This window comes from Bombina bombina, chromosome 3, assembly GCF_027579735.1.
Source record: "Bombina bombina isolate aBomBom1 chromosome 3, aBomBom1.pri, whole genome shotgun sequence".
Classification (NCBI taxonomy): Eukaryota; Metazoa; Chordata; class Amphibia; order Anura; family Bombinatoridae; genus Bombina; species Bombina bombina.
Window position 1 is genome coordinate 239079445 of NC_069501.1, and position 12316 is coordinate 239091760.

At 41.5% G+C, this 12316-nt stretch overlaps 1 protein-coding gene across 1 annotated transcript in view; it reads right to left on the reverse strand.

Moving 5' to 3' along the window:
• The window catches only part of DPH1 (diphthamide biosynthesis 1), a 1055215-nt gene that overhangs the window by 84590 nt on the left and 958309 nt on the right, over positions 1-12316 (reverse strand). The window lies entirely within an intron of this gene.

Consider the following 12316-nt stretch of genomic DNA (forward strand, 5'->3'; position numbering starts at 1 on the left):
GCATTTGCTACTAACAAGCTTTCTGGAGCTAACCTCTTTTTCATCAGGTCACAAATAATAGGCATCTCATTAATGTGTTTAAATTTATCGTGCTAGTTATAAATTCAAAGAGTTAAGGGATTTTTTTTTCTCCCTCTGTTTCTTTCTTAGGTCTATTTTTTGACTACAGTAATTTAAGAACATTTACAAAATATTCTCGGATCTTTTGCAAGTGTTCTCCTAAAATCTTTTCACAAGACAATACAGGGAGGCCATTAAAATATTAGCTGGTGTATCTGGATGCATGTACCTTTCATTTAAACAGCAGAAATGTACTCTGTAATTCTCAAAAGATTACATTATTAGGCAAAAGTCAAAATTCACTAAACCTCAGCTTAGTAAAGATGCTTTTCCTATTCACTAATGCGGATCGGATCTCACTTTACAATCCCATAAAATATTTTCACAAACAACGAGATCTCACTTGCAGCTATTCAACATCTTTTAGTGAGGTCTCTCATTATTCAGTAAATGCAACTTATCTGGTGGGATTAGACTTCTAAAGGAAATAAAAGATAAACAGTGAAATTAAAACAACTACATTCGTTGCAAATTGGGATAATTTAAAAAAAAAAAAAAAAAAAAAAAGCATTTATTTGCCAATTTAAACACAAATTAAGCACTGAGGTGAGAGATACAGGCAAGCCCATCATTTTCAGCAGAAAGCATCTTAATTCTCAAAAATGTCGCAGTTTTTAATTTGGAATTTTAGTTGGGGTGGGGGAGAAAGAGAGAGAATACAAACTTGAGCTCATCACCCTGCATTCCTCTTTAATGCTAGTGAGTCTTGGTGAGGGAAACAGAAAAAATGCATTAACAAAACAGGAAGGTAAATTACTGGTATGTTTAGAGGGCTGGAGGAATGGGTTAACATGTGTGTCACAAAGGGACGCAGCACATGATTTCTGACTGAAGATTGAATGCACAAGTTGAAAAGGTTGTAAGGTGGAAATTATTTTTAGACAGAGATGCTTTGGAAATGAGCAGGTTAGTGCAGAAGGTAAAACTGGTACAATGACAACACAGAACTTCAGAACCTAAGCAAGGTCACCGGCAGCAGTGGTAATGGGGAAGACTCTTGAAGGTTGAGAAAAGGTTTGTAATAATCTACAGTGACTGTAAACTATAGTGTAATTACCAACAATAAGTCATAAGTCTTAAAAATACACACACATTTCCATTTGACCTGGCCATATGATGTGACTTGTGACACATTACATGGCCATCTTAGCTTGCTCACACCTCAGGACCCCCTACGGATAAAGTTATTGTGTGGGATAAAAGACTAGAAAGAAAATATTGCACGGCAGTAAACCAGCAATTAGAAGCTTCAGGAATTCTGCTTATTCCAATAATGATTTTACAACAATAATAATAATAATCTTTTGCTGTCATATTCTTTGTTCTTATTACATTCTTTCTGCATACTCCCTATACCCCCCTCTATATCCCTTTCTGAATTTCTTCAAAATTTTCTTTTCCTATCCCTATCTCCCTTCTTGTTCTAATATATCTTTCCTTATATCCCCTAAGGCTCTCCCTCTACCACCCTTATCTTTCCTTTAATTTTACTTTCAGACACCTTATATACTATTCAAAAGTGTTTGCATAGAGTATAGAGTACAGTCTAATTGTCTACGAATCGTACTGTTATAGTTTTATCAGAATATGTCTTGCGTACAAAACACCACTCAGACCCACAAGATCACACACTCCCAAGTCAGTGCCTTCAATATTGCCACTCAGAACGTGAAGGGTTTCTTATCCGCTTAGAAGCGGTCAATTGCATTCCATGCCTTCTTTAAAAAACACATAGATATTATTATGATCCAAGAAACTAACTTTAGATAAGTCAATGAACCGTCTCTCTCACACCTCTACTACGACCAACACTTCCTTAACTCAGGCCCAACAAAGCATAATGGGGTTTGTATTTCATTTAGAAGGGGAACACCTTTTCAGTTCCTAGACAAATATCAGGACCAAGAGGGGAGGATACTGATTCTAGTAGGATTGTACTATGGCAGACCACTTACCTTGGGTAACATTTATGCCCCTATACGCCCCTCGCCTTCTTTCTTTCGTAAAGTTAGCAATCACATAATAGATATCTCCAAAGGGCCCATAATTCTAGGAGGGGATTTCAATTTTCCCATTACTCCAATTATTGATACGTCCTCGGGTAAGTCATATCTTCGGAATACCCTCAAAAAAGCTAACTGGCAGGCATTACGAGCCATTCCTTTTTTTGACACATGGAGAGTTAGACACCCAAACCATAGAGATTTTACTTTTTTTTCTAACCCCCAGTGCTCCTACACACGCCTAGACTACGTAATTTGTGATCAAAACATGCTGACAGCACTCACTGACTCCCGAATACATCACACCTCCTGGTCAGACCATAGCATGGTCCACTCCATTTTTAAATGGTCAGCAAAGCCTCAACACCAGCAACTCTGGAGACTTAACGATCAGATTTTAATAGACCCTCTGATAACTACTGACATAATAGAGAAAACCACCACATTTTTTAATTTTAACAACCCTGCTGAGACCTCAATAACCAATAACTGGGAAGCATACAAATGCTACATTAGAGGCGTGATAATGACTCATACACACAATATATGTAAACAAAGAGCAGCACTCTATATATCATTGACATATGATTCCCAGGAAAAAGAACGCAAGCTAAAACAAAACCCCAAATCCCCCCAGCTTTTATTACAATCTCAACAGGCCAGGGAAGCACTTACCCAATACCTGATTAAAAATGCCCACCTCCGAGCAATCACGACTAAATCTAAATTCTTTATTGAAAGTAACAAGGCAGGATGCTTTTTAGCCAGATCCCTTAAGAAGAAAAACTACAAATCTTTTATTCCTAAAATAGTGGATTCCTCTGGATCCTCTTACACATCTAATGCCGACATAGTCAAACAATGTGCAGAGTACTACACTTCCCTCTATAACCTTCCATCCTTGGACACTCTACAAAAAAATTAGACTTATTGATAACTTCCTATATCAGGCACAACTGCCCACCCTAACAAAAGAGCAATGTGCGTCTTTGGACTCACAGTTCACTTTGCAGGAACTCCTTGTAGCAATTAAGAATCTTCCCCAAGGAAAAGCCCCAGGCCCAGGCAGATTTACTCCTAAATTCTATCACCTGTTCAAGTCCCAACTAAGCCCTCAGCTTCTTCAATTATATAACTCCATTGACAATACAAATCTCCTACCGCAGTCTTTATTGGGGGCCACGATTACTGTTATTCCAAAGCCTGGAAAACCAACAGACCAAGTCACCAATTACCACCCTATTTCTCTAATTAATATAGATATGAAGCTTTATGCTAAATTACTAGCGACAAGAATAAATAGATTTCTCACTTTACTTATACACACAGACCAGGTGGGTTTCATCCCCGGTAGGGAGGCCAAGGACAACTCAATACGGGTCTTACAAACCCTGTCTTCAGCTGTCTCCTCCAGGGCCTCTCTACTTTTGTTGTCCACAGACGTGGAGAAGGCCTTCGACAGGGTGGACTGGGATTTCCTCTGGGCCGCTCTGTCGAAGTTTGGATTTTCGGAGGCGTCAATAGCACGAATAAAGGCATTGTATCATAGCCCCACAGCCAGAATCTTTGCTAATAATACACTATCCACTCAAATCCCCATAAAAAAGGTACCCATCAGGGATGCCCCTTATCCCCCCTGCTGTTCGCCTTATTGGTAGAGATAGTAGCGGCTAAAATTAGAAGCAATAACAATAGTCAGGGGGTCTCTTTTGATAGGAACCAACAAAAGTGCCTCCTTTACGCAGAGGACAATATTTTTACGATTCGTTCCCCACTCCCCTCTATACCATCCCTTCTCACAGAATTAGATGAGTTCAAACAGGTCTCCAATTTTACCATTAATATGGGAAAATCAATGTTGATGCTCCTATATATCTCGGAGGAAGAACACAGATTCCTCACTAACCACACCAGTTTTCAGATTACAAATAAATTACGCTATTTAGGAATTGAAGTATCCGCCAATCCGACGGATCTTTTTGACCTTAACTAATCTCCCTTACAGAAAGAGATTCTGTCTTCCCTCAACACCTGGCACAAACAGGGTCACCTCTCCTGGATGGGCCGCATCAACGCTATAAAAATGAACCTCCTCCCCAAATTCCTATACATGTTTCAAGTTCTCCCACTGGACCTTCCCCAACACTACCTAATTCAACAACAGAGATGATTTGAACAATTTATCTGGGCACATAAAAGAACGAGGGTGGCTACGAACACATTGTACCTTAGTAGGGAGGATGGTGGCTTAGGGGTTCCAAACCTCATGGATTACTACAAAGCAGCCCATTTAGCACGTATTACTGCGTGGAAACACTCCCAACCGAATAAGCCCTGGGTCCAGCTGGAGTGCAGTTTGACAAGAGGTCATGCCTTGGGCGAGATGTGCTGGATCCCCCCTAAGGCGAGACCCTTGGGAGTCAAGACAAATTATTTTGTTGCAGCCTCCCTAAGAGTCTGGGACAAAATTTTGGCCCAAGATGAACAATTTCTAGCCACATGTCCCCTCTAACCCCTATCTTAAACAACCCAAGCATGCTGGACTCTTTTGCTATTCAGACGCCACGTATCGAGGGAGTGCCCGGTCCATACAGTGTTAGATAAGTGTTAGATAAGGGTGTGATACGTCCGCAGTTAGAGCTTTCTCAGACATTGGGGCCCCCGTTCCATCTTTGGTTCCCGTACCTTCAGATCAGACACGCTATTCTGGCTAACCCCTACAAACAGGACCTCATCAGACCACTCACCCCTTTTGAAACATTATGTAATACTCCTTCAATCACTAGGTCACTCATTTCCACTATCTATATCCTTCCCCAGTAAGAAACCCTCTTATATCTCTAAATGGGAGGCTGAATTGCACAAAACTTTGACAGAACCCAAATGGAGCCACATATTTACTGAGACAAAAAAATCATCTATTTCCATAATTATAGCCGAAATTAATTACAAATTGCTCTCTAGGTGGTACCTGACCCCTCACCGTCTTCACAGTATTTACCTGGGTTCCTCCCCCTTATGCTGGAGGCACTGTAGAGGTACAGGTACCCTGTCCCATATTTGGTGGTCTTGTCCACTGATATGTACTTTTTGGTCAGACGTATCGAAAAACATCAACACTATTCTAGGGACCTCAATAACACTTTCACCTAACATCATTTTACTGAATGATACCCCAACAATCCCCTGCATATATAGGAAACGATTATTCCAGTGTATGATTAATTGTGCAAAACGTTTGATTCCTAGGTTTTGGAAGAAAACATAATTTATGCTTACCTGATAAATTTATTTCTCTTGTAGTGTATCCAGTCCACGGATCATCCATTACTTATGGGATATTCTCCTTCCCAACAGGAAGTTGCAAGAGGATCACCCACAGCAGAGCTGCTATATAGCGCCTCCCCTCACTGTCATATCCAGTCATTTGACCGAAACAAGACGAGAAAGGAGAAACCATAGGGTGCAGTGGTGACTGTAGTTTAATTAAAATTTAGACCTGCCTTAAAAGGACAGGGCGGGCTGTGGACTAGATACACTACAAGAGAAATAAATTTATCAGGTAAGCATAAATTACGTTTTCTCTTGTTAAGTGTATCCAGTCCACGGATCATTCATTACTTATGGGATACCAATACCAAAGCTAAAGTACACGGATGATGGGAGGGACAAGGCAGGATTAAACGGAGGGAACCACTGCCTGAAGAACCTTTCTCCCAAAAACAGCCTCCGAAGAAGCAAAAGTATCAAATTTGTAAAATTTTGAAAAGGTGTGAAGCGAAGACCAAGTCGCAGCCTTGCAAATCTGTTCAACAGAGGCCTCATTTTTAAAGGCCAGGATGGAAGCCACAGCTCTAGTAGAATGAGCTGTAATCTTTTCAGGGGGCTGCTGTCCAGCAGTCTCATAGGCTAAGCGAATTATGCTCCGAAGCCAAAAGGAAAGAGAGGTTGCCGAAGCTTTTGACCTCTCCTCTGTCCAGAGTAAACGACAAACAGGGAAGATGTTTGGCGAAAATCTTTAGTAGCTTGTAAGTAAAACTTCAAGGCACGGACTATGTCCAGATTATGTAAAAGACGTTCCTTCTTTGAAGAAGGATTAGGACACAATGATGGAACAACAATCTCTTGATTGATAATCTTATTAGAAACCACCTTAGGTAAAAACCCAGGTTTGGTACGCAGAACTACCTTATCTGTATGAAAAATCAGATAAGGAGAATCACATTGTAAGGCAGATAGCTCAGAGACTCTTCGAGCCGAGGAAATAGCCATTAAAAACAGAACTTTCCAAGATAAAAGTTTAATATCAATGTAATGAAGGGGTTCAAACGGAACTCCCTGAAGAACTTTAAGAACCAAGTTTAAGCTCCACGGGGGAGCAACAGTTTTAAACACAGGCTTAATTCTAACCAAAGCCTGACAAAATGCCTGGACGTCTGGAACCTCTGCCAGACGCTTGTGCAAAAGAATAGACAGAGCAGAAATCTGTCCTTTTAAAGAACTAGCTGATAATCCTTTGTCCAAACCCTCTTGGAGAAAGGACAATATCCTAGGAATCCTAACCTTACTCCATGAGTAATTCTTGGATTCACACCAATAAAGGTATTTACGCCATATCTTATGGTAGATTTTCCTGGTGACAGGCTTTCGTGCCTGTATTAAGGTATCAATGACTGACTCGGAGAAGCCACACCTTGATAGAATCAAGCGTTCAATCTCCATGCAGTCAGTCTCAGAGAAATTAGATTTGGATGATTGAAGGGACCTTGTATTAGAAGGTCCTGCCTCAGAGGCAGAGTCCATGGTGGAAAGGATGACATGTCCACTAGGTCTGCATACCAGGTCCTGATTTTGGCAATCAGTCGAGGGAGCAGAGGAAACGGTGGAAACACATAAGCCAGGTTGAAAAACCAAGGAGCTGCTAGAGCATCTATCAGCGTCGCTCCCGGGTCCCTGGACCTGGATCCGTAACAAGGAAGCTTGGCGTTCTGGCGAGACGCCATGAGATCCAGTTCTGGTTTGCCCCAACGATGGATCAGTTGAGCAAATACCTCCGGATGGAGTTCCCACTCCCCAGGATGAAAAGTCTGACGACTTAGAAAATCCGCCTCCCAATTCTCTACGCCTGGGATGTGGATCACTGACAGGTGGCAAGAGTGAGAATCTGCACAGCGAATTATCTTTGAGACTTCTAACATCGCTAGGGAACTCCTGGTTCCCCCTTGATGGTTGATGTAAGCCACAGTCGTGATGTTGTCCGACTGAAATCTGATGAACCTCAGGGTTGCTAACTGAGGCCAAGCCAGAAGAGCATTGAATATTGCTCTTAACTCCAGAATATTGATTGGGAGGAGTCTCTCCTCCTGAATCCATGATCCCTGAGCCTTCAGGGAGTTCCAGACTGCACCCCAACCTAGAAGGCTGGCATCTGTTGTTACAATCGTCCAATCTGGCCTGCGAAAGGTCATACCCTTGGACAGATGGACCCGAGATAACCACCAGAGAAGAGAATCTCTGGTCTCTTGATCCAGATTTAGTAGTGGGGACAAATCTGAGTAATCCCCATTCCACTGATTTAGCATGCATAATTGCAGCGGTCTGAGATGAAGGCGCGCAAATGGCACTATGTCCATTGCCGCTACCATTAAGCCGATTACTTCCATGCACTGAGCCACTGACAGACGTGGAATGGAATGAAGGACACGGCAAGCATTTAGAAGTTTTGATAACCTGGACTCCGTCAGGTAAATTTTCATCTCTACAGAATCTATAAGAGTCCCTAGGAATGAGACTCTTGTGAGTGGGGATAGAGAACTCTTTTCCACGTTCACTTTCCACCCGTGCGACCTCAGTAATGCCAGAACTATCTCTGTATGAGACTTGGCAATTTGAAAGCTTGACGCCTGTATCAGGATGTCGTCTAGATACGGAGCCACCGCTATGCCTCGCGGTCTTAGAACCGCCAGAAGTGAGCCCAGAACCTTTGTAAAAATTCTCGGGGCTGTGGCCAACCCGAAGGGAAGAGCTACAAATTGGTAATGCCTGCCTAGAAAGGCAAACCTTAGGAACCGATAATGATCTTTGTGAATCGGTATGTGAAGGTAGGCATCCTTTAAGTCCACTGTGGTCATGTACTGACCCTCTTGGATCATGGGTAGGATGGTCCGAATAGTTTTCATTTTGAATGATGGAACTCTGAGGAATTTGTTTAAGATCTTTAGATCCAAAATTGGTGTGAAGGTTCCCTCTTTCTTGGGAACCACAAACAGATTTGAATAAAACCCCTGTCCCTGTTCCGTCCGCGGAACTGGATGGATCACTCCCATTACTAGGAGGTCTTGCACACAGCTTAGGAATGCCTCTTTCTTTATCTGATTTGCTGATAACCTTGAAAGATGAAATCTCCCTTGTGGAGGAGAAGCTTTGAAGTCCAGAAGATATCCCTGAGATATGATCTCCAACGCCCAGGGATCCTGAACATCTCTTGCCCACGCCTGGGCGAAGAGAGAAAGTCTGCCCCCCACTAGATACGTTTCCGGATAGGGGGCAGTCCCTTCATGCTGTCCTGGGGGCAGCAGCAGGCTTTCTGGCCTGCTTACCCTTGTTCCGGGACTGGTTAGGTTTCCAGGCGCCTGTCTGGAATGAGCAGCAGTTCCCTCTTGTTTTGAAGCGGAGGAAGTTGATGCTGCTCCTGCCTTGAAATTTCGAAAGGCACGAAAATTAGACTGTTTGGCCTTTGATTTGGCCCTGTCCTGAGGAAGGGTATGACCCTTGCCTCCAGTAATGTCAGCAATAATTTCCTTCAAGTCAGGCCCGAATAAGGTCTGCCCTTTGAAAGGAATGTTGAGTAACTTAGACTTTAAAGTCACGTCAGCTGACCAGGATTTAAGCCATAGCGCCCTGCGCGCCTGGATGGCGAATCCGGAATTCTTAGCCGTTAGTTTAGTCAAATGAACAATGGCATCAGAAACAAATGAGTTAGCTAGCTTAAGTGTTCTAAGCTTGTCCATAATTTCATCCAATGGAGCTGTACGGATGGCCTCTTCTAGGGCCTCAAACCAGAATGCCGCCACAGCAGTGACAGGCGCAATGCATGCAAGGGGCTGTAGAATAAAACCTTGTTGAATAAACATTTTCTTAAGGTAACCCTCTAATTTTTATCCATTGGATCTGAAAAAGCACAACTGTCCTCAACCGGGATAGTTGTACGCTTTGCTAAAGTAGAAACTGCTCCCTCCAACTTAGGGACCGTCTGCCATAAGTCCCGTGTAGTGGCGTCTATTGGAAACATTTTTCTAAATATAGGAGGTGGGGAAAAGGGCACACCGGGTCTATCCCACTCCTTGCTAATAATTTCTGTAAGCCTTTTAGGTATAGGAAAAATGTCAGTACACACCGGCACCGCATAGTATCTATCCAGCCTACACAATTTCTCTGGAATTGCAACTGTGTTACAGTCATTCAGAGCAGCTAATACCTCCCCAAGCAATACACGGAGGTTCTCAAGCTTAAATTTAAAATTAGAAATCTCTGAATCAGGTTTCCCCGCGTCAGAGATGTCACCCACAGACTGAAGCTCTCCTTCCTCATGTTCTGCATACTGTGACGCAGTATCAGACATGGCTCTTACAGCATTTGCGCGCTCTGTATCTCTCCTAACCCCAGAGCTATCGCGCTTGCCTCTTAATTCAGGCAATCTAGATAATACCTCTGACAGGGTATTATTCATGATTGCAGCCATGTCCTGCAAGGTAATCGCTATGGGCGTCCCTGATGTACTTGGCGCCATATTAGCGTGCGTCCCTTGAGCGGGAGGCTAAGGGTCTGACACGTGGGGAGAGTTAGTCGGCATAACTTCCCCCTCGACAGAACCCTCTGGTGATAATTCTTTTATAGATAAAGACTGATCTTTACTGTTTAAGGTGAAATCAATACATTTAGTACACATTCTCCTATGGGGCTCCACCATGGTTTTCAAACATAATGAACAAGTAGGTTTCTCTGTATCAGACATGTTTAAACAGACTAGCAATCTTGGAAAACACTTAAAACAAGTTTACAAGCAATATAAAAAACGTTACTGCGCCTTAAACAAACACAAATTTTGTCAAAATTTGAAATAACAGTGAAAAAAGGCAGTTACACTAACGAAATTTTTACAGTGTATGTAACAAGTTAGCAGTGCATTGCACCCACTTGCAAATGGATGATTAACCCCTTAATACCAAAAACGGAATAACAAATGACAAAAAACGTTTTTTAAACAGTCACAACAACTGCCACAGCTCTACTGTGGCTTTTTACCTCCCTCAATACGACTTTTGAAGCCTTTTGAGCCCTTCAGAGAAGTCCTGGATCATGCAGGAAGAAGCTGGATGTCTGTGTCTGTCATTTTTCTGCGCAAAAAAGCGCTAAAATAGGTCCCTCCCACTCATATTACAACAGTGGAAAGCCCCCAGGAACTGTTTCTAGGCAAAATTCAAGCCAGCCATGTGGAAAAAACTAGGCCCCAAGAAGTTTATCACCAAACATATATAAAAAACGTTTAAACATGCCAGCAAACGTTTTATATTACACTTTTATAAGAGTATGTCTCTCTATTAATAAGCCTGATACCAGTCGCTATCACTGCATTTAAGGCTTTACTTACATTACTTTCTAGCAAATTCCATCCCTAGAAAAATAATTTAACTGCACATACCTTATTGCAGGAAAACCTGCACGCTATTCCCCCTCTGAAGTTACCTCACTCCTCAGAATATGTGAGAACAGCAAAGGATATTAGTTACTTCTGCTAAGATCATAGAAAACGCAGGCAGATTCTTCTTCTAAATACTGCCTGAGATAAACAGTACACTCCGGTACCATTTAAAAATAACAAACTTTTGATTGAAGAAATAAACTAAGTATAAAACACCACAGTCCTCTTACGACCTCCATCTTTGTTGAGAGTTGCAAGAGAATGACTGGGTATGACAGTGAGGGGAGGAGCTATATAGCAGCTCTGCTGTGGGTGATCCTCTTGCAACTTCCTGTTGGGAAGGAGAATATCCCATAAGTAATGGATGATCCGTGGACTGGATACACTTAACAAGAGAAATGTGTGCTTCCCACTACCTCTATTTGGAAGCAAGAGGTGGACCATGTCCTAGAGCTAGAGAAGATTCATTATGTGTTTATTGGTAAACAAGATTTTATTGCTGATGTTCTTTTCATATGGGAGCAAAAGGGTCTGTGATCATTAACAAAGTGAGCTATTATAAATGTAATTCTGTATAACCTAATTCTATAGGTCCTGACTTTAAACTCTATGATGTGCTGGTCCATTATGCAGTGCGATGAGTTGATATCTTTAGGCAGAGCACGCAGATCTTTCTGTTCATATCCGTTTCAAATTTCCTATGTAAACCTGCCGTTAATGCATATATACTTTGTATTGATGCATAAATGCTTTTATGTTATGTTATTTTGTTTGAAAATCAATAAAACATTTAATTGGAAAAAAATAATAATAAACTTTATAATCAAACAAATGTATACCATCCACATGAAAGAGCAACATTTAAACAGATTAATATAATTATATATATATATATATATACACATATAAATATATATATATATATATATATATATATATATATATATATATATATATATATATATATATATATATATATTTATATATATATATATACAGGGAGTGCAGAATTATTAGGCAAATGAGTATTTTGACCACATCATCCTCTTTATGCATGTTGTCTTACTCCAAGCTGTATAGGTTTGAAAGCCTACTACCAATTAAGCATATTAGGTGATGTGCATCTCTGTAATGAGAAGGGGTGTGGTCTAATGACATCAACACCCTATATCAGGTGTGCATAATTATTAGGCAACTTCCTTTCCTTTTGCAAAATGGGTCAAAAGAAGGACTTGACAGGCTCAGAAAAGTCAAAAATAGTGAGATATCTTGCAGAGGGATGCAGCACTCTAAAAATTGCAAAGCTTCTGAAGCGTGATCATCGAACAATCAAGCGTTTCATTCAAAATAGTCAACAGGGTCGCAAGAAGCGTGTGGAAAAACCAAGGCACAAAATAACTGCCCATGAACTGAGAAAAGTCAAGCGTGCAGCTGCCAAGATGCCACTTGCCACCAGTTTGGCCATATTTCAGAGCTGCCACATCACTGGAGT